This window comes from Cuculus canorus, chromosome 2 (assembly GCF_017976375.1).
Source record: "Cuculus canorus isolate bCucCan1 chromosome 2, bCucCan1.pri, whole genome shotgun sequence".
NCBI lineage: Eukaryota > Metazoa > Chordata > Aves > Cuculiformes > Cuculidae > Cuculus > Cuculus canorus.
Window position 1 is genome coordinate 106,841,935 of NC_071402.1, and position 23,760 is coordinate 106,865,694.

Genomic DNA, 23,760 nt, shown 5'->3' on the forward strand with positions numbered 1-23,760 from the left:
AACAGATACTGTAAGAAAGCTTGTCAGTCAATAAGCTGCTAGGTTAAGAAAGTTATGCTGTTGGAAGACTCCTAGAGCATCTGAAACAAACTTCTGATAAACTTGTGAATAAAAACAAACTTTCTTTTTTTGAAAACAACAACAAATGAAGCTAAATTATTGCAACAGGAAAAGTAAAAACAAAACCAAAATGGTAGAAAAGTAAAAAAACCTTTCAAAGCAAAGCACATCTTTATTTTCTCTACCACCTCTCCTCTGACTTTCTCTATCATGGTGCCCCCGCCAATCTATCCCATTGTAATGTTTCCAGTCTTCCCATTCTGGAAGCCTTTCTTCTTCCACTTTATTTGCAACATCCACCACAGTGTACCTCCCTCCTTTTCCCCACTAGGATGATCCAGGTGCCCCGTGTCAATTATTGCATACACTGATTAGTGTAGACCTACTTGGCTGCTAAGAAATAGGGTGAACTACGGCTAAATTGTACCCTTTATTCCGCAGTGGGGATAGTAACAGGGTACCTTCCCTCAGTCTGCTGATTTTCATTCCATTTAGGAGCTTAAGTATCTTTTTAGATCTCTATATTTCTGATAATTTTTGTTGAAATTGGTCAGCTGTTTCAAAGCCATTAGGTATGTATGGATGGAAAGAGGGAGAGAAAGATAGACAAAATAACTCATAAGGCTAGTTTCCTCATGAAAAAATGTTAGGATGTTTCTAATGAAACTTGAAGGAAAATTTGTCTCCAAAAAATATAAAATTCCTATTGATTTCAACAATTACTTTATATTATATCAACAGGAACTGTACAGTACAGTATAAAATTAGCTCTAAAATAACTGTGTAGTGAAAACATCAGTGGCTTTGTGGGCAGACCTCGAAGTTACTTTCTGAGAATGCAAAACTGAAGGAGCAACTCTGAATCTCTTGTTAAAAATATAAAAAAGATGTGTGTATGAACTGCATTGTGAAGAATAACGGATCTGCAGAGAAGTCTGCGTATTTAAATCACCAGAGGGGATATGCAACAGCCCCAGAAAATCCATCTTTGAGAAAGCATCATGCAGTGGTATCCAAGCTGGGGGAGCAGGTGGCTCTTGTCAGAGGATCACACTCTTCCTTCTATCATTAGGCTAAGATAGGACTCAATCAAGTGACAGTGTCCTAATGAGAGACTGCTCCCTCAGCAGTCACTGCTTTGTGGTGTGCCTCTCGGTAGGCTCAACTGTGAAGTCCAATGTAACAACTTAAACAGGCTCCTTGAGTGGAAAGAGTGCACTAGCTCAGCTCAGCTAACAAGTGATTAAGTGCTGAAGTCATCGTCAATCTACCAAACTTGCCCAGTTAGAGGAAGTTTGTATGGGAAGAACAGAAAGCCATAAAGAGAAGCAGGGCAGCTCTCCTATGGGAGGACCTGGTAAAACGGTAAGCGCACCTACTAAGCCATATTGTAAGAGCTGCATATATGAAAACTGTTCAAAACCCTGCAAAGATATCATTTAAGTTCTCTTTAATGCATTCCTAAAGTGCAGACAGATCAATAAAGATTATTGCCCCCATTTTACAGAGCATGAAAGCGAAGCACGATGGAGCATATTCAGACAGAGGTGGTGATTTGGAAGCTGAAGTTGCCTGGAAGTTTCTCCTTGCAGACCACGCTACTTTTATATTTTTTGAAGGTGTTCCTAGCTGAACTGCAGCTGCTTTGCAGTTCAGATGTTAAGATGACTGCTAAAGAAGGAGACATTTATTTACAACATTATCAGATTTCAGAATGTTTTCTAAAACCTGAGTTTCAGCATTAAATACAACTTTCATGCAGTGCAACGTGTAAATCTCTCCCAGTTTTTGGTGAGGTAAAGTATTTATAGGTCACACACATATTCTTTCACTTTTAACGTGCATCACCAAACACAAGGAATAATCCTTCTTAATTTTATCAACAGAAACATAGCAAAGGCCCATCCTTCCTTTGCCATATCGGTAAAGGACTTGACCTTGGAGTGCCATTATTCCAATGTAACTTTAACTATCAAGGTCCTAATCCCAGCAAAGCAAAAAGTGCTGCGCTGGTGTTATCAGTAATAGAAATGTTTGCATTCACATTTAAAATGCATTTCTTGGACTGCAGTTGGACATTTTATAGAATGACAGTGCTGAAGTGGACAGTTTGTAAGGTCAGAAGCAGAAGGCTATCTATATGTATTAATGTGTGTCACACACCACTCTGCACGTGTTGTGCTGTACGTGCACACAGCCAGAGACAGAGCAGGGAAAACAAACAGCTATGAGAAGTGTTCCAAAAGGACAAAGGAATAAATGCCCTCAGATATGTTATCAAAGGAGTCAAGAGTAAATTTGAATGGGAAACAGTTTTCCCACTTTGTGAAACATATGTAAATGTCAAGATTTTTTTTTCTGTTTCAGAACAAAGTAAAATCTTGTCTGGTTTTTAACAAGACATTCACCTGTCTCTGATTAACCAACAGGGCTGCTGTTTATGGCATGCGTCTTTGACACGGCTAAACACAAATGCAGGTTTCTCCTTTCAATTTCTACCTTCTCCAAGTGCCCTGTCCCAAATATCCCAAGAGCTCCCTGATCCACTCTGCTTTGTGTTAAAAAGTACAATATTGACTAAGGAGGAGTCTGGATACCTCTCTTCAAACCTCGTATGACTGTCTTGATGTTGGGCCAGACTGTCCTCCAATAATTTTCGTGAGAAAGACCATCCTGGCCCTTGCTAATCTGTCCTTTTAAAGTACCTTAAAAGCTGGCATTTTATGAAGACTATTTACGGGTTTGATATATTTAAATTTTCTGAAGAAATAAAACAAGACTATGCCACAGGCTTGCAGTGCTGGCCCATGACAGTACAGACTAATCGCCAGTGATTTCCCTAGTGGGGAGGCATTTCTCCTTTCTAGCAAATGCTGCTATTTCAGATTATATTCAAGGACAATTCAGGAACAGCATGTGACAGGGACATACCCCACAAGATACTTAAGGAATCACACAGTAGCAGAATGGTTTGGGCTAGAAGGAACATTTTAAAGAGCATCTAGTCCAACCCCTCTGCCGTGGGCAGGGACATAGAATCATAGAATTGTTTGGGTTGGAAATGACCTTAAATATCATCTAGTTCCAACCCCTTCTCCTCCCCGCCATGGGCAGGGACACTTTCCCCTAGATCAGGTTGCTCATAGCCGCATCCAACCTGGCCTTGAACACCTCCAGGGATGGAGCATCTACAGCTTTTCTGGGTCATAGTAGAAGAGGCTTCTTACTCTGTCAATGTTTGGACTCAAATTCATAAACAAACTCAAGTGTTTCTCAATTCTTGAGAAAAAAAACCCCAACCATATCCTTAAAAGTCCTCATATTACAAAAATATAGTTTTGCGTTTTTTACACGACACACTGGACTGTCACAGTTCCTTTTGTATCTCATACAACTGAAAGTAAGCACTAAACATTCATAGAGGAGTTGCAAAATAGGTATTGCATGGAAAACAACAGGCAGCTTTGAAAGTCCAGGGTTTATTTCAAGGAACTCCTTTGTCAGTTCTCCATAACCTGTAAGAGACTCAGGCAGAATAATCTGCCGAGCGCTGTTGATTAAAATAAATGACACCTAGTTGTATCTATCTGAGGTACAGGTTCCAGATATAGGCAGATTTGACATTATAGTGTAGATTTGACATTGGAAATCCCATTGAGATATTTAATGTAAATCCAGATTTCAGCTTTTTTACACAGATAGGATTTTGGTCCACCTCTGGTTGAAACACCAAGGCTGTAATTGTGGCCCTCTTCAAGTGACATAATGTTGTTGGAAGCCTTGGTGGAGTCAGATTTTCACTGCAAGTATTCAGTAAGATTCTTTCATTTTTATCAATTATTAGATATGTCAAGGGCATCATGAGGTACATAGAGAGCAGTTTTTACAGATGTTAATTTAGCTTTTTATGCTTCCCAATGTTAATTAAATTTTGAAAATCAGTGATTTGCTTCTAACTTCAGAGGAAATTCAGCATGAATTTTAATAGCATCTGAGTATTTTCCATTGATGAATCTGTTACTGTCATTTTAGCATGCTAAGATTTCAAGATATCTGAGATCAGGCCTCTCAAACCTTATAACTAGAATAATTGCCAATTTATGATTAAGTGTTAATTCTATAAAATAAAGTTGTAAGGCTTGGCTTGCACATGGAGTTAATTTGTTGATCTTCTATATACCATTGGCTCAGTGTTTGTTACCTACATAGTCCTGTAAATTCATCTGCAATGAAAGCACAAGTGCACAACTAAATTGAATGTAAAAATCCCAAGGAATGGGGCTGATCATGGAGGAGAAAAATCCCAGAGCCTCAGCATACCAACAATATCTGTAAGTGTTGCCCCCAACTGCAGGGTAATGGCCTAGCACTGATATGCTGAAGTGCTAGTTGCTATTGTACTGTTAAACAGATTTCGGTCCCTTGCCTTGCTCAGTAAAAGTATCTTTTCAGAAATGGAATAAAAACATCCGATCGCCTAAAAATGATCTCTTAAACAACTCAACCTTAAGAAAGAATAACAAAAAAAATAAAGTCCATTCTTCTTTTCTGTCTGCAACACATCTTCATGTTTAATTGCCTTTGTGGATTACTTTGCTGTAACTCCCAGGCTGAAACTGCAGGCAGAAGCTGAGTGACTGCTCAGAACTTCTGGGGATAAATGTCTAATTGTAGCCCCATTTGTGCTGCAGATATAAAACCAGACTTTGCATAACTATGAAAGACTAATTGCTTATTTCCCAGCAGTGAGTCTTTCCTTCTGGCTCCTAATAAGCCAGTTGTGTTTTGATTTTAGGTAAAGTTACTATGCTACTCTAAAATGGAGCATACAGCTGTTTTTTACTAAGTTCTTCTCCCTCTCCCCTGACTGGAAACAGGGATTCTGCCTTACTTCATTGTTTTCCTAGCACAACAAAAGGAATATTATAAACTGTAGCCAAATGTTTCAACATCTGTCTTTGTTTCTGCTGGGAAAAGGCTAAGTAAAATCAAAGACTGACTACACTAGGTTGTTGCTACTATCAGCCAGGGATGACATAAAGCAAATACTGCCATTTCATCTGAAAAAAACCCTTTAACTAAAAAGGGAAATGCTATGTTTTTTCAGTAGTATCGTCAAAATGATTGTCTCTGGTTTTATCATTGTCACGACCCTTTAAATATTGAAGGTTACTTATTCCGTTTTGAACAATGGAAGAACAATAGAAAAGTAAATAGAAAACCAGGGAAAAAATAAAAGGAACAACAGGAGAATTGTTCAGTAAAATGAGACAAACCACCATATACACATAAGTTAATTTAACACTTCAAGCTGTAAACAGAATGCATGAAAGTCTTATTCTTCTATAGTTAGCCAAGGAATCACTATTTGAGTGAATGTTTGCTGATTTAAGTACTCTTCAGTCATCTTTATCTTCTAGTCCTTAGAATATAATGTGAAATGAAAGCCATCTTTGGCTTTTGTTCAGACTCTTTTTTTTTTTTAGTTTTACAGGGCCAAAAGCTAATTGAACCCCAGCAGTCATAGCACCTGCACTTCTTAAGACAGCATTTATGGTTTGGTTCATTTTCTACAGTTTTGCAAATTTCCTCCAGAAGCTGCTTCTGATATGTTCTGTCTTGTATGGTCACTGTATCAGCAGGAGTTAATTTAAGTAGATAATCTAAGGAGAAAATGACTGAGGAAAGGACAGAATAATGAGAATCTGCACAGGATTCTTTAGCCTCTGTGCAGCTGGGCCTTTCTTAATCACACACACAGATATATATATATACACACACTACCTATATAAATTATAAGCACAGAGACTTTTTTTAATATATCTATGTATGATTTATTATCTACCAATATCAATAAACCCAGCAATTTATATGTAGTATGCTGCTATGTAAAGTACCAATCCACACTCTGAGAAATTGGAAGCATGAGTACAAGATCAATTTGCAGATTTAGTCTGAAAGAAATGCAACTCCACCTCATTCTTTGGAGTATGATTCTTGACTCTCAAGACAGGATGAGGCTCAGGCTGCCTGTGTCTTTGAAAGTATTACTAATTAAAGCAGTATTATTTTATGCAAAACTTGCAAATTTCCTTTGCTGCATTATATTTCTTGATGACAACTCAAAATTGGCATAAAAAATGTTGTTTGGAGAACAAAGCATCAATTAATAATAGAAACAAGCACCTATGAAACTGCACTTCTGAGTCAACATTTCATGTAAGGAGTTATAATTTTCAAGGCTAAATATTATTCATGCATCGTACAATATAGGGGATGGTATATGGTTTGTAATCATTATGATGGACCACTGAGCCTGACATTCTGTCTGACTTTCTCAGTGCTTTTTTTTAGCAAATAATGTTTCTATACTAACATCAAGTTATAAAGGACTTTGTCATTTCTCTAGGAATTAGGTGTTGAAATTTTTCTCAAGCAAATATGTTATGTTCTCTTAGCAGGGGCATGCATGCTGTCACAAAACCAGAATGCCTCCTTCATCAGACCTCCCAAATAATACAACATAACATTTTCTCATTAGAAACACCTCAAGATAGATAATTACCAAATTAAAGATTAAAAATTAAATTCAGTGTCTGCTGAGTTTTCCTTTCCAAGCAACCTACCTATTGGATTTAACTTGATTTTAAAATCAAGACTTAAGTGAGGCATATGGACCCCTAGAGGTCACAGTTCTCTGAGCTGAGTAAAGCAGCTTATGATTTTTAATTAGATTTTCAGGTCCCAATCATTTCTGAAAATCAGCTTGCTAGATTCTTATGAAAGTGTTTATTATTTTAAATTATTTGATGGATGACTTGTATAAAATGTTTTAGCAATGCTTTTGTTTGTTATGGCAACAGATCCATGATATTGCATTATGACAAAAGAGCCAATACCATCATAACAGAACTGTTAGGACAAACCAACCATAATTTCTAATAACATTTAATGATCACACAAAGAAGTCTCTGGTTTTGGTATTTGTCTGCTTGTCTCATAAATCACAAACAGCTTTCCTGATTGCTGACAGGAGTGTGTAGACATGCAAATACACTTTTGTATGTGTGGTTTTGGTTTTTTTTTTTTTTTTAATGTAAATACTCTTGAGAACAAACAGTAATGGTATTAATTTTCTCAAGGAAGTGAATACAACACAGCTGAGCCACCAGCATGAATGTCTAGATTTAATTAGAGAGAAAATATTTTGGTAAACACTCATTCACCTCTACTTTCTCTTCATGCAGGCAGAGATTTTCACAGTTGCCTGCAGAAGTATCATTGCTACTTCATCTTCTCTGACGATTTCAATGTCCACTAAGTGTCAAGCATCTCAGAGACAAGAAATGGCTGCTCTGAAATAAAATTTTTCAACATTTGCAAGCTTTGTATATATGCTGCATCTGCAAACTCCTCTTTTACTTTCTGTCTTTGGATTACAAACCATTTAGAACAAGGTTTGTCTCTTTTGGTCATTAATATAATATAAATATTCACTGCTACTTCTCCCTTATAAAAAGTGGACTTGCTTTCAGCCGTATCAGAATCTAAAATACTGGACAGAAGAAAATGTAGGCTTCCCTACACTTTGCAATACATAACATGCTGAGCCATTCAAGGCTAGGTTGAGAAACCAATTGCCCTTTCTCAGCAAGCCTAGTTAGGCCAAGCAGAGTGCTTGCCAATATGATTAGCTTGCTTCCATGCTATGGTGACATTATCAGCTTGTTTGGAACTAGCTTTGCTACTTGGTGTTGTATTGCACTGTGCTGGCCTACTATAGAGATTCTATCTAGAGGTTGGAAGCAAGAACGAGGCAGAATTTAGTAAGTGCTCTTTGATCCTGTGGTTTTTAAATAAGAGCTGCTATTGAGACATAATCTTGTGTAGGCGTGAAAACGATAATGTTCTCTGCTGTTGCAATAGTTCTCATTGAAATAACATTGTTTTAAATTTTCTAGTTGTAATATTACCCTTTTGAAAATGGGATCTTACATGCTATTGTCAGTGTCTGTGTCTGGGTGAACAGAAAAAAATTTGGTGCTCTAGTTTTATTTTTCTCTCTAGTTATTTCTTTCAACTTGTTTTGTGAAGACAAGAGCTGCATTGAGGAGATGGCACGCTCTTAACTGCCTTCAATAGGCAGCCACTGCTGTTGCTACTTTATCTTGTGATACCATTCCCGAGGAAGATATTCCACCAGAAGTATGATTGTCTTGCACATATATGTTAAATTTGGAACCCTCAAAAATTTATTTCTCTTTATAATTCTCATTTATGAAATTTCCTCCAGAAATAGAATTGTACCGGACAAATGACTTTGAAAGCGTAATGATGTTTTACTCTAGCCTTTACTTGTCTGTTTGGAATACCAGTGTGTGTTTTCTTGGACAGTTCCCCATGATAAACTGGACTGAAATTATTAACCGTCAAACAATCTTCAGATACAATCTTTAGGCCCACAGTTCATTAATTAGATTACAGGTCAAAGATTTCTAGGTCATCAATATACTAATCTACTCTCATCTTCTCATTATCAAATTACATACACTATATAAAATATTTATCAGAGATCATTAGATTTCTCAGTCTGTAACTCTTAAAGGTGAAATCAGCTAGGCATACTGATTCATTCAATCATTTCAGATTTAGCCAAAATTTGTTACAAGGAGGCAAACAGATATTGCCACCAATCAGTAGCAATGATATTGAACATTGCTGTTATACAACTGTATTTCTCCAAATACTGTTACAAATCTTGAGCTTGCTGCGTGAGTGCAATGACTATGGATGACACAGTAGTTGTCACTCAACTCACCACTTCAACATTGCATCTGTGCAACAAGACCTTCTTTTAAATACAAAGTCATGCCCTACTTCAGCTGATGTTGCTACAATGTTAGATGATCTGGACTTATTAATTAAGAATTGTAATTTTTAATATGATGTTCTACAAAATATCAAGGCAAGGCTCATGTAAACACCTGTGCAAACCTTTGCATCTGGCCAGACAAATGTACTACTGAAACACTTTAAACTATACAGTGCATGCATTTATTCAACAAGAGCTTTTCAGACTGTTTGGAACAAAACACAACACTAATCACCAGAATGACTGTGGTGGAATGAACCATTCTTAATTTCTTCTATATTATGGATCCTCACTATGGAAACCTATACTGCAGCCTATAAAGTGGATTTTGGTTATAATACATAAAAATTACATGGAATTTCAGGGCAAGAAGGAAAAATTAATGTCAGTGAAAGAAGGTGAGAAAATGTAGATGGGTCATAGGCAAGGTTTGAATGGAAAATGGTCATAACTCCAAGATTCTAGATCTGAATATCTAGGGAAAAAAATCCTTCCTGAGATCAAATATAACTTCTCTTTGCCATGCAATCATCAGAAAGAGAGTTGATCGTTCATTTCAGTACCGATGCTTCCTTGAAAATTTGCTGACCTAATACAAACCAGACTTAGTACTTCTTTTCTTGTGAAATTTGGTATAGCTGGTGGTTCAGCACACTGTTCTGCCAGTCATCTGTAGTAAGTTTGTATAAATACTATTTGTCTCCCTGCCAGTTCTCCTACGAGCCTTATGTAATTTTTGTATGGTTACTTAAGAGTTATCAAGAAAAGACACCATATAAAGATAGGAGGGTTTTGTGTCAAAGGTGACTGTTTCACTGAATGCACTATCAGCTGGTTCTTTTTTTCAATGTTAGTAGCAGGAGTGTATGCTTCACTGCTTAAAACTGCAATGGCTAAAGTAGCTCACATTATGAAATGTATCATTAATCCATTTCACCTGACCTGACGGATACAAGAGAAAGAAAAGTGTTCTGCTTACATCTTGACTGCTTGATTTAATTATACTCTAGACACGACTCAACACAAATCACAGATATAATGATAAGTTTTGTAATACAAACACTTAGTATATGTAATGGTATCTACTACAAATGACTAGTCCTAGCGTCTCAGATCAAAGCATTCTCCCGATGCAACAACACTTAATTGAGGAGGTAGCTGTCTGTAGATTTGGAGATGCATATTTGCTCCATTTCCATTAACCAAAATACATTTTTTGCAGTAGTTTACATACAGATCTGAGTCCCTATCAGGGCTATCAATATATTTTTGTACACTCAGGATACTCCTAACTAAATCAAGTACACAAAAAATTGAACGTTAAATCTAATTGAATTATTCTCAAATTTGTGGAAAACATAACAAGAGACTGTGTTTTATGAACCTATGAGGAAGATATGCAGCTTAATGATAAATTTTCTTCAGGGCTGATGCATGAGTTTCCTTAAGGAAGAATTAAATAACTATGTTTTTCTTATTAAAAGCAACAGTGGCCCTGAGGTAATCCCATCTTTATCACGTACATTGCTACTGTACTGAAGCAATATGCTCCTGATACAGACAGGTGTATTTTTCCTATGAATTCAAACTGCTTAATGTGGAAGTGATCCAAACAAAGCAAGAAGGCTCCTCATGGAGTGATGTACTATGCTAACTGCCTGAAAGAACCGCAGAACGTAACCACAGAAATCTTTAGTATATGAAAATTCACAAATATAGTAAGGACCATCAGATGCTTCTTTCATTCAGGCTTTGCCATACTTCGAATAGTCTCTCTGATACAAATCCATGGAGTAAGATATTAATTAATAAGACTAAAAATAGTGGAAGCTTCTATAAGGGCAATGAAGCTAATATGAAATGGGGAAACAGCAACTGCAAAATGAAACCTAGTTTTGAGTGTTTTCAAAATGCGTATTGTACTTAGAAATGTCCTTGCAATACATTTCTTAAAAAAACAACAAAGTCTCAATAATGTGAAACCTCCATAAAGCACTTACTAGTTCTTGAAACAATAGTGGAGAACATTCCCTGGTGTATGTGAATTATAGCAGAAGAGGATGAGTGAAGTGCAAATGCCACGGTATAATTCGTATATGGAACATTTTAATTGTGAGTAATGGCAGATTTTCAATTTTATGAGTCAAGGATTTGTGATCATTTCTGAGACAGAACTGAATATATTAACTGCCCTTGAAACAGTATCAATACTTCTTCCTATGCAAGCAGAGCACAGTAAAATGCATTAAAAGATGAAAGCTCTTTGATCCTTTTGAATGCTTAAAGATACCAGAACAGTGCCAATAAATATCGAGGAAAAGGCTAGACAGAAAAGAGATATTATTAATTGCCAAAATAGCATAATATCCCAAAATAGTGACACACTGAGTGTATTAAGGAGTACTTGGGACTATTTATTGTTCATACTTCTACCCCACTGAATCTCTCAGGGCACAATGGCCTTTTTTTCCCCTCTTCATTCAGGCAAAGTCATTAGTAGTCAAACACATTTGATCTTGACATACACAATAACTCCATCTTTTTAGCCCCCAGTATTAGGGGAAGGAAACTGTTTGGGATCATATCACAGTGTAGATCTTACAAGTTAGGAGCAGAATAATAGGAATCTCAGAATAATGGGAATCTCAGAAGTCATTTACAAGAGCCACTGAGCTTCACTCAATGGTTCGCTGGTTCAGTTGCACTCCATGGTCTGCCATGGTTTTGCTGCCAGTTGCCAGGTAATATTTTCCAGGAAGATTTCATCTCTTGGCTTCGCATTCGTTGATAATAATGCCAGTTATCTCTGGACTCCATTTCAGTTAGGACCTATGCTTGCATTATATTATCAAGATTTTCTCTGACTTGACTTCTACTAATAAAAAACAGAAGTAAATCTACTGACGTGCATGCAATGGCCCCCAGGATTTGAAGATGGCACAGGCTGATGTTTGGGTCTAGCTGCAGCCCATATTTCTTTTTAAATTATGAACGGTCTCAGGCTAACGTGTGCCCTGCCCAGCCTAGGTCTGGTTTTGACTGGTTATCTCAGACTTTGATTCCAGTTGAAGCCAGAAAATTGTAGTGTTTCTCTTTTTTTCCTGTTCATGCAAAACCCATTTTGCCCAAAGGAGCAGCTCCATGCTAACCAAGTGGATGACTTGTGACTAGTGGTAGAAAGAAAGTGGAAAATTCTGTTCTTTCATTTTTATTTGCACTTCAAAATGGAATGTAAAATAAATTTAAAATTAAATAAAAATCTGAAAAAATTGTTTGGGGTAGATTGAGCCATTCTGATTGATTTGGAATAATTCATATTCCTCTTAACCTTTCTAAACTTGAAAAAAACCCCACATTTTCAAACAGAACATGTAAAAATGAGACACTTAAGTCTTATCCAGACACTGTACTTTAAATTTTTACTGAATAAAATTTGTCAAAATGACATATTTTATATTCAGATTAAATGTCATTTTTCCTTCAGAAGTCAGCAATGAAAAAAATGTCATTCAGTTCTGCTCACAATGCTGCAGGAATTTATATTAAAAGATTGATAAATGAAGTAGTAAAATGTAATTACACCTCACTGTTCAACATAAGTTCAAATGCAATGCTGGAATCTTGAAAGATGCTTCTGGATACCTAATATATTTCGTTCTCTAGAGCCCATTGCATTCATTACTAATAAAGTCTGCAAGAGCATTTGCACTAGGGCAGCCTCCAATAGTTCAGCCAGGGACTAGTAGCCTGATGTGCCAGGTAGTGGAGAAGGAAAGGGTTGAGACAGTCCCTGTTTTGAAAATGGAGAAGAAGCCCTCAAACTGTCAGGATGGTAGTATGCTGGCATGATCCAATGACACAGAATAAAGTCCTCTGTTTCCCCAGTGAATCTGTGCCTGAAAAATGCAAGAGAGAAGGGAGCTCCCTTCTTGACCTCTCTTCCACAAAGCTATAGTCATGTATTGAGACCTTAAATATTCCATTTACGCTGTAGCTTTTTACAGGGAGCCTTTTTTTAACCTCTCGGGACATGGGCAACTTGGCCCCTAGTTTGAGAATTGCTGCTCAGGGGGAAAAAAATGCAAAAGACTGTCTTCTCTGTCTTCTCTGATTCTTCCTCCAGCCTTGTGCTCTGAAAATACTTGCATGCATTTCTCCTCCATCCCCCTATCCTGAATGATGTTCAGAAATTTCAGTGATGTCTAACATGATTTCTTTTCACGACTACTTGAAAGGAGGTTCTAGAGAGGTGGTGTTTGTCTCTTCTCCCAAGTGACAGGTGATAGGATGAGAGGCAATGGCCTCAAATTGCACCAGGGAAGATTCAGACTAGACATCAGGAAAAGTGTCTTCACTGAAAGGGTTATCAGGCACTGGCTGCCCAGGGAGGTGGCTGAGTCATTATCCCTGGAGGTATTTAAAAGACGAGTAGATGACTTGTTCATGGAAATGGTTTAGTAGTGGACAGGTACAGTTGGACTCAATGATCTCAAAGGTGTTTTCTAACCAAGCAATTCTATGATTCTGTGATAATTAAGAGAGTCTGTACATCTACCAGCCTCTCCTTCCTTCCCTCACTTTCCCCTTCATCACTCTCCCAAAAGAAAAGAAACCCGTTTCTCGGAATAAAAAGAAAGTTCACCCAGGCTCAGCGTGCATAAGATTTGTCACCCAGGCTGCTTCACTAAGAAATGAAAACGTAAAGATGGGTAAACAACAAATAACCTCAAAAAAGAAATGAGCATCTCAAAATAGAAAAAAAAAGAAGAAAGTTATCAAATATGCATTTGTTTATCACAGTCAAGTTTCATGATTCAAACCTGATTCATATATATTTTATGAAGAGAATATCCATTGTGGTGGTAAAATTAAATGTATTTTGAAACTTGTATGTGACATTTATCTATCTGCTCTATCAGAAAAAAGTTGTCATATTCATTCAGACATATATTACTTTTTCAATTTCCTGTCAGTAATGTTTTTTTAATGTTCTTTAGAGTGAGACCACAGGATTTCTCATTTCTTACAACAAAGACCATAACTCATTAGAATTATTTTGATGAGTTTATACCTAAAAAAGTTGCATCACTTATTTTTTTAAGATCTGAACAGTTTGCACTCCTAGCCATGACAATCATGGGGTTTTTTTTGTTTGTTTTTATTTTTTTTATTTTAAAGATAATCAGGCAGAGAATTGTTGGCTCCTATTTTTCCTTCTATTACAGATGTTCATCATATAAAACACAAACTTATGGTGCAATTTTACGATGATTCAGGTCCTATTGTGAGCCACAAGAGATAACAAAGATAGCACAAGTATTGAAACTCCTTATCACATATCTTCCCTTCCAAAGGGATGATTTTGGTAGAAAGTTTATATAAACTCAGTGCTTAAGAATAAACAGCGCTGTGCAGCAGGCAAGGCCAAAGGGTCATAGTTAGAGATGAAACAGAAACCAATTAAAGTGAGTTAATTGACAAGAGGCTACAGCTCCCACGCAGAAGACTGGCTGGAGAGGTGCAAAGTGGAGATGGCACCTTCTTTCTTCGAGTTGATATTAAAGTGACACTGTAGTAAAAACCTTATCTTGTGTCCCATACACTCAGTGTGAGTCCTGAGATGGATGTTGAAGTGCAGTGGGTCAAGGCCTGGGTAGAAAAGCTGTTTCATTCCTATGTTTGGGGTTTTTTTTATGTGCTATAATGACACCATCCACAATACAGACTAAAGCAAGTACTTCATTGGTAAAAGATGAGAATTCCATGAGCAACATTCATTTCATTTCTGAACTAAAGCAGAACATTTGGAATCAAATTAGGGGATGTACCATTGCTTCTAAGGATACATAGTATTTGGGAATGAGTATAAATTTAAATACTATTTGGTAAAGCTGGTAATTCTGATAGCCCAGCTTCAAAAGGCTGTTGATCAATTTGGCTTAAGGTATGTACCTAAAATTATTTGAACACTGGAAGTGTTGGCTCTTTTTTAGGTCAGAAATTCTAAAGTACATTTGTGGTACCTATGTGTTGGACTTGTGCTGGAAATAATTTTAAGCTGGCCTGTGATGTGAAGATTTAGTACAACCCTTTTCTGTCCTAACCAAAACAACAGGGTAAATGCCCAAAGAAATGTAAAAAAGTAATCTGCCAAAGGGAAAGATTCCTTCCTCACTACTACAGGCTCAAAGTTTCTTTTTTTAAAAAGAGAAGAACCTCGGAAATAAAAAGTCTTCATTTATGCAGAACTGATTTTTAAATAACAACATGCTACTGGTCGAATACTTAATCTTACTTGAAAGAAAAGATACTCAACAGAAAGACCATCCCTTCACATTGCTATCCATCATTTAGTTAAAGTATCAGTAAAGTTAAGTACATTTTAAATAATTCAAACAGATACCATTACCTTGGTCTCTGGGATGCCACTTCTCTATTTATTCGGAAAACACAAAGAAGCAAGCAAGCAAAACAGGAGCACAATTTTCATAAAAATTGAAGAGTGCCTCTAGAATCCTCCCAAAAATAAGGCAGGTCAGTCAGAACTGAGCTCTCTGTGGCCATTATCAGCTGCTACCAGGATCTGAGTTAAAACCCTGGTGACTGTCATGGGGAGCTTAAGGATAACATTATCAAAAGGACTCAAGTCCCATTAAAAATAACTGGTGTGTAGTAGTCCAAGGATGGAATTTATGCCATTTAATGTCGGCCATATAAGATTAGAAATCCCATGGTAGATGGCCATTCTAACTCTCTCTGCAATGAATCTCTTTGCAAGGTGATTCATTTCAGCTTAAAATGCACACCAGAGATCAGCCAGACGTTTTGTTCTTCAGGAGTGTTTATTTCTTTTGGTATTGACAGACAACACTAAGCAACTAGCTTAGATTTGATGCAACCTAAGCTAACTTTCATGTGGTTAAAATTAGGGAAACCGAATCAAAGTCAGGAGTCTAATGAGATGTAGGACTTTACTGAGGACTAGTCTAATACCGACCTACAGGCTTTAAGTCATTTGGAAAACAGTTGCCTTCTTATTTATCATCTGAATAACTCAGCTGTACAAAAAAAAGCAGGATAAAATCATTAAAAAAAAAAATTCACGGAGGCTTTTTCAAGGGTGGAGGCTCAACTTTGCTTCATATGTTCAACATATACACAAAATGAAACCTGTTTGACCATCCCTGCCTATTGCAAACACAAACGCAGAGACAGAGATGATTCACTTAAATGACTTCAACTGGACTGGTAATATCTTGACACATTTTGCTGGGGAGGGTATAACTTACACAGCTCTTAAAAAGTAAGTTTTAAAAAAGGACACAGCAATGTCTGCAGACTGAAGATTTATTAGAAAGATTCCCTAACCATCTCTTGGATGTCAAATTTCCATGTTCTGTGCAAACTCGGTGAGAAATTGCCTTCTTGACATGATACTCATTTATCTCCTCTCACTCTGTTTTCTTTGAGGGCTCCTTTTGCATCATTTGTTGAGTAGTATGAGGCCGATTTAAACATTTCTACATTTGTGCTCTTCCTGGAGACCATAGTGATTTAGTGGATCAGGCATGCATCATTCATATTTGTTCTCTCTTTTCACTGCATATGATTTTAAGGAGAAATAAAAGGCAAGAGAGAGCCAAGGGTACAACTTGCCTCAGTAAATGCTTTTTAGGAGGGGCCCTTTCTATTGATGGGTAAGGTTGTGAGAATTTGAGCTCAGCTCGGTAATATTTAACATATATATTTTCATCAGTATTCAGAAAAAAAGGCTTTTGTTGAAGCATACTTACTTGTGACATTTTATTCTCAACATATGGGATGTAGCACATTGTTGGTTAAGGATTTCCATGTAAGGAAAGATCTAACTATTCATTGTTATATATAACAGAAACATAAAGGTATCCTAACAGGCAAATTCTTCTGTGTATTACTAACAGTATTTCTAGGTTGGTAGTCTAACATTCAGATTTTAACTAATTACCCTAATTGAAAATCTGGCAAAAAGCTTGTCTAGATTTTGTCCTGTACTCCCTTACAACACCCCATTATACCTTGAAAACAACATAGTTTGTGACTGTGATTTCAGTACATTTTCAATCAGCTCTTAGACTTCAAAGATGAGAACCTTATCAGGGCTTCCTTTGCCTCACTTGTCTGGTGAACTGAACATCAGATAGTTTTGTTCTCTTTGGACCTTTGTGAAGAAACTTAAAAATCGAAATCTTAAGTTTTCTAAGCAGTCATTAAATATTTACTCACAGTCTCCAGGAAGATTTTTATCTTGGCTGTTGTGGCAAAAATGCTATGATGCGATAGAGAAGAATGTGGTGTTCTTTGCTAAAGCAAGTTGCATGATATTCTCATTCGAAGGTGGGGACCTTATGTCTGCCCTCTGTGCCCACAGGTTCTTAAACTTTCTGCTTTAGCTAAAGGAGTGTTTTTCATCAATGCCCATAAAAAACTTCTGCTTTCAAATTCATATATCTACCTCAGAGAAAAGATAGCTGACTGTCTTCTACATGTGTCTCTGCCTGAGGAGTAGGTGTGATGGCCAGGACATTTCAGTATATCAGAGTTGTAAGACTCATAATCCTGGGAATAAGTACAGACTATCCAGCGAAACGACATGTAGATTTAAACATACAGAATGGTGCACTGTAGGTGCTAATAATCATAGTGAAAGACTGCACACATTAAACCTGTACATCAGTATATATACAACTAAAATTAACAGATCTAGAGTGCAGATCCCAGAAGACATGATTTAAACACCTAAAAATGGAAGTTGCCTTCCAACACCTTGTAGTGCTCTGTGGAAGTGATGTTCATCAACATGAGAGTCATATCAAGAAAGAGGCAGACCATGCCATCCTGTGGGCAGGGGTTGGGAAATCTTTCCCATGCAGGTCTGCTAAAAAACCTCCATTTTCTTGACCTTTTAAATAGTTCATTCTGGACTCTTGTTCAGTGCTGCCTATACTATCAGTCTACAAGGGACCTCCTAGTAGTGAAAAGATAGAATGCTAACACAGTATCCTTTAACTCTCACTTTGCAGGCATTCAGTGAGACTTACGTCTTGGTGAGAAATAGAACCCTGAGGCCTAATTAGTAGATTCCCCAGATTGCAGACAATTATGACCTGTGTATAACCATGATTATACACTTCTAAAATTACGCTAGTGACAGATTTGAGGTAAAAGAGAGCAGCACAGCAATTCTCATGCCGAGATGAGAAGGTTTAGTTTATTTTCATTTGCCGCCAGAAAAAAGGTTCAACAGATCTCAGAGACAGAAGCATGACTCAAAGAGGTAATTAAAATATTTGTAATCCAGGATCCATGTGGGTATTTGTATCTTTCCTGAGGAGATGAGTTTGAAAGTCTGGGTAAGCGTTATGTTCAGCTGTGTATGTGTATATGTAAACACACACATATGTTCATATAAGGGGAGAGCAATTAAATCAAAAAAATTGTAGACATCTACTCCATTTGAAATATTTTAGAATTTTGTCAGGATATAGCAATAAGATTTAGAGGGATGAGCATTTTTCCGCATTGGCCATAGGATGCCTAATGGAGTATTTCGCAATAACTAAACCAGGAATGAAGACCTATGTTCAACTAACTGAATCCCAGATACAGTGTGGAGCGAAGAGCTGTTGTCAGGAAAAAAAATGGTAGAGACAGGGGAAGCAGAACAGGAACAAGGGAACTGGATGCCTTGGGATATTTGGAGGTCTGTCACTGACATTTGCACCAGGTATATGTTGATCTGTACTCTTTTTTTCCACAGGGTTTTATATTTCTACTTATAGAAGGAACCAAAAGAGCAAATCCAGGACAGGTGACAACAAGCGAAGGCTAATAAAAAGAATTAATAAGGAGAGAAGAGGGAAAGTTTAGCGTGGTGCAAATTCCTCCCCAAATCTTGCACACTGCATGAACCTGATACCATCTTTTCACTTTGAGGCTGTCTGTCAATCTGTGCTATCAAATAAGACATATATCAGCTTAAATGTACAGTTTTCAATGAAGGGAGTGGATTAGGCCTCTGGAGATGATGAATAACAAGTTAAAATTAAACTTTTTTTCAGTTGGGCTGCAATGACCTATTTATACATTTTATCTCTCGCTAGCTAGCTTTTTTTAACATTGCAAGATGTACCTGGCCTCTCTCATCTCTCTCTAAACTGTCTCCCTGATGTCCTGATCACTCTCTGATCTATTTCTCTATCTGCTGGGTGGATGCTAATATGACATATCCAACCTCTAAAACAAACCATTTATTTTGAAACTTGGCTATGCCAGAGTATTTGATGCGTCAAACATTAAAATGAATGTATATTTGGATATTGGGTACATCATGTCTTGATATTAAATTATGTCCTGAAAGGTGGATTGATTTTTAAACTGGCAGGATATATGCATTGCTTCCTTGAATATCTAGCATGAAGTGAGACTAGGGAAGGTTCTCTATGAAGCTGAGACAGAATTGCTCAAGGGCTATGAGTGTTTTCTTTATATTAATAAATTATTTTTTGTGCTTAAGGAAAGAGATTCTGTCATTCTCTTCCATTATTATGTGACTATAATATATTAATCTTCTACGAGAGATACTTATCCTAGAGATAATATTTAATTAATGTGCAAAGAGGGAAGTTTAAGTGAAAAAGGTACTTTAAAAATCATATATATTTAATAACATTGGCATAGATATTTCAAAGTCCTTTTTTTTCTTTTTGATATCTGAGCCATTTGCATACATACATGCTGAAGCCTAACACTGTCAGTATCTGAAGAAAAATGACAAACTGAGATATGCTTTAGGAAAGATAGATTGAGTGTCCATTCATGGTTAGGACTGTGATTTTTTCTGCTTGAACTTTCTCTGCCACTGTTCACAGATTGAATACATAGGAAAAGACACCGCGCAATTCTTTGTAATCCTCTAGGTTACAATCAGAAGATTGAGAATCCTTCCTCTTACAGGACACCTCCTGTTTAGCGTGTTGCTTGGAATCTTGTGAGTCTGCATGGGGAAGCGTATGGGTCTGCATCTGGCTGGTTATCTCCTTGAACACTGCATAAATACAAGTCAGTTGTTGGCTTACTGTCAAATGAGTTAATCACTTTCTTCTGTAATTTCCTTCTCTTTATGTTAGGACTGCTTGGAAAGAAACATTTTTTTCATTTTCAAAATTTTCATAAGATATTGCTAAGATATCTGGACTTCTCATCCTGCCAGATTTCAAAACAAATACTGACGGCACTGCAAAGAGGGTAGCCCCAAATTTCCTCTCCTCGCTTGTATCCCTAAGACATTGCCATAGAGATGTTAAGACTGCAGCCCAAAAAGAAAGCCTATAGCCATTGTTTGAGCATGAAAATTTATAACCTAAGAAATTCCAAACCTTTCCAAAACAACATCAGTGCTTTGCCAGTAAGTCAAAGACCTTAAATATTTATCATTTTACATTAACTTCCATTTTTGACAGAGTGATCTGGCTTTTTTCCACTTTGCCCAAACGGTCCTTCTTGTTTCTTTTTTTTTTTTTTTTCCTGATATCAATGCCAGTTGAACAGAAAGAAAAATTCTAACACTGGGAAACCTCATTTGATATAAACAAGGTAAATTAATTAAAATCTAAATAGAACTAAGCACCATGTTACACAATGGTGCTGGGTGATCAGGTCCATTTAGCATAGGTTCAGGAAGGGCAGGTCCTGCTTAACTAACCTGATCTTCTTCTATGACCAGGTGGCCTACCTAGTAGATGAGGTAAAGGCTGTGGACATTGTCCACCCAGACTTTAGTAAGTCCTTTGACACTATCTCCCATAGCATTCTCCTAGAGAAGCTGGTGGCTCATGGCTTGAATAGGCATATGCTTCACTGGATAAAACACTAGCTGGAAGGCCAGGAACAAAGAGTTGTGGTGAATGGAGTTAAATTCAGCTGGTGGCCAGTCACACGTGGTGTTCCCCAGGACTCAGCACTGGGGTGAGTTCTGCTTAATATTTTTATCAATGACATGGATGAGAGAATTGAGTGCATCCTCAGTAAGCTTGCAGGTGCTAATAAGTTGGGTGGAAGTGCTTATCTGCCCGAGGGTAGACAAGATCTACACAGTTACCTGGAAAGGCTGGATCAATGGGCTGAGGCCAATTGTATGAGGTTCAACAAGGCCAAGTGCCCAGTCCTGCACCTGAGTCACAACAACCCCATGCAATGCTATAACCTTGGAGAGGAGTAGCTAGAGAGATGTCTGGAGGAGAAGGACCTGGGGGGTGTTGATAGATAGTCAGCTGACTATGACCCAGCAGTGGGCCCAAGTGGCCAAAAAGGCTGATGGCATCCTGGCCTGCATCAGGAATAGTGTGGCCAGCAGGACTAGGGAAGTGATCCTTCCCCTATGCTCATTGCTGGTGAGGCCACACCTTGAATACTGTGTTCACGGACCCCTTACTACAAGAAGGACATCAAAGTACTGGAGCTTGTCCAGAGGAAGGCAACAATTCTGGTGAAAGGTTTAGAGCACAAGCCTTATGAGGAGTGGCTGAAGGAGCTGGGGTTGTGTAGCCTGGAGAAAAGGAGACTGAGGGGAGACCTTATCGCTGTCTATCACTGCCTCAAAGGAGGTTGTAGTGAACTGGGGGTTGGTCTCTTCTCCCTGGTAGCTCGTGACAGGACAAGGGGAAATGGCCTCAAGGTGTGCCGGGGGAGAATTAGGTTAAATATTAGGAGGAATTTCTTTACTGAAAGGATTGTCAAGCAATGGAATGGGCTACCCAGGGAGACGGTCGAGTCACCGTCTTTGGAGATGTTTAAAAGATGAGTAGATGTCGTACTTGGGGATGTGGTCTAGTGATGATCTTAGCAGGGCTGGATCGATGATTTGACTTAATGATATTAAAGGTCTCTTCCAACCTAAATGATTCTATTCTATTCTATTCTATTCTATTCTATTCTATTCTATTCTATTCTATTCTATTCTATTCTAAGTTCTATTGTTTGGTTCCCGGGAATCTCAATGGCCACCTAATGCTCCTGGATGAAAGCTAAAACTGCCATATTAGTCTTGCAGGATAATAATGGTCAAATGTTCTCTGTGTACAGTAGAGTTTGTTTTCAGGGGAAGGTCAAGGACTTGGAACGAATTCCAAGAGTAGCTGAGGGACAGTCCTGGAGTTGTCAATTCTGACTTCACCACATTCTGCTGCAAAAGTTAAGTACATTCCTGTTATCTGTCTTTCTTTGATGCAAATATAAGCAATAAGCATCTCTAGGAAACTCCTTCATAAAGATTTTTAAACTCAGATGAAAACGAATCCTTAAAAGGAAAATGAAGCAAACAAAAACATTTCTAACAAAGACAGGCAAACCCAAATACCCTTATCAAAAATGCAACCCTGTTCTACAAGTTTCTCCTGGGAAGAAGACCAATTTGTAACAGTCACTAGTCATGTTTCTTAATGGGAAATTGATAAATTATGATAATGAGAGCAGTGTATGTACCTCCATAGAGCAGAAAGACTTTATTGCCTGTGATCTGTGTCATTGGTGATAACAATGAATATTCGCCATAGCTAGAATGACTTCAAGGTGCTGAGATGAATAGATTATGAGAGTGGTAGGTGCTTCTTTTAGTTACTAGTCAACTTTCATGAAAGTTAAGTAAGCTGAACTAGTGGTTAGTTTTGTTTTCTCCTCCATGCAAAAGTAATTAAGAAGGCAATGACAAAAGGACAGGTATTCCTGTATTTCTGACTGGAATAATTAATTTAGATAAGTGAACAACATTTTCAAAAGTACTTAAATGCTTCAGGCTTTTAAACCTCTCTTCAAAGTATATTTACTCCATATAATACAGCGTACTACCAAGACCCCAAAGCTAGTAACTAATGAGGTAGATCGTATGTCACCTTGTTGAGAAGCAGAATTAATTAGTGCAGCTGTAACTCCACACTACCAAGGTTTTTGGCTTCTGGGATCTGTGCTAGTAAGGCACTGAGACATATAAATCTACTGTCTCTTGGAGTTTGCTTGCAATGCTCCATTACAGTGCATAGACATGCCTTAAAGCATTTAGACTCATAACTCGTAAGATTCTGACTGAAGGAAACTCAGTCTCTTACAGGTATATAAGTTGTTTTTGGAAGTAAGACTTAGGTGCCTCTGAAAAATTCTATGTCAGAAATACAGTACCTTGGCAGAGATCCAGGCAAGAGGCTAAAAATCTGAAGTGTGGAGCTCAAAGTAAGATTTGTTGTAAACTAGACGGAATAAATTTTGGAGGCCTTTCTGCTGATCACTTTCAAGCTGAAAGAGATTTCAATATACAATTACCCTTCCCTTGGTATCTGATTGGAGACTTCAGTTGTAATCCAGTATGGCTCCAGTAAATGTTTTACGGTAAGGAAATGTTACACACTTCTCTCAAATAACAGTGTTCTCCTCACAGTTCCCATTTGCAATAAATATTTTTTAACATATCCACTGTTGTCTTGGTAGTTTTTTGGGGAATATTAGAATGTCCTCTACTAGAGGTTTCACTTTAGTTTTTCAGCTAGTCTTGAAATACTACTTCCTACTACTAATTTTCCTGGACCATTGGAGAAAAGTGGGGGTGTTTGTACTTTATGAACAGCCTCTTTATACAAGCAAGTAGTGAGTTGGCCTTACTGCATTTTTGCAGCATTTTTGCAGCACTTTTGTAATAGTTGGTTCTTTAGATAACTGATTTTTTAATCTTTTTTACCTTGCTTGGTTGTTTTTTTTTTCTGTCCTGTGCAAAAGTTAGATTCTGTCCATTAAATAAGGTGGCA

General features: G+C 37.5%; 1 protein-coding gene across 4 annotated transcripts in view; it reads right to left on the reverse strand.

Moving 5' to 3' along the window:
- Positions 1-23,760, reverse strand: part of POU6F2 (POU class 6 homeobox 2) — a 310,811-nt gene that overhangs the window by 31,188 nt on the left and 255,863 nt on the right. The gene's annotated exons all lie outside the window — the stretch shown is intronic.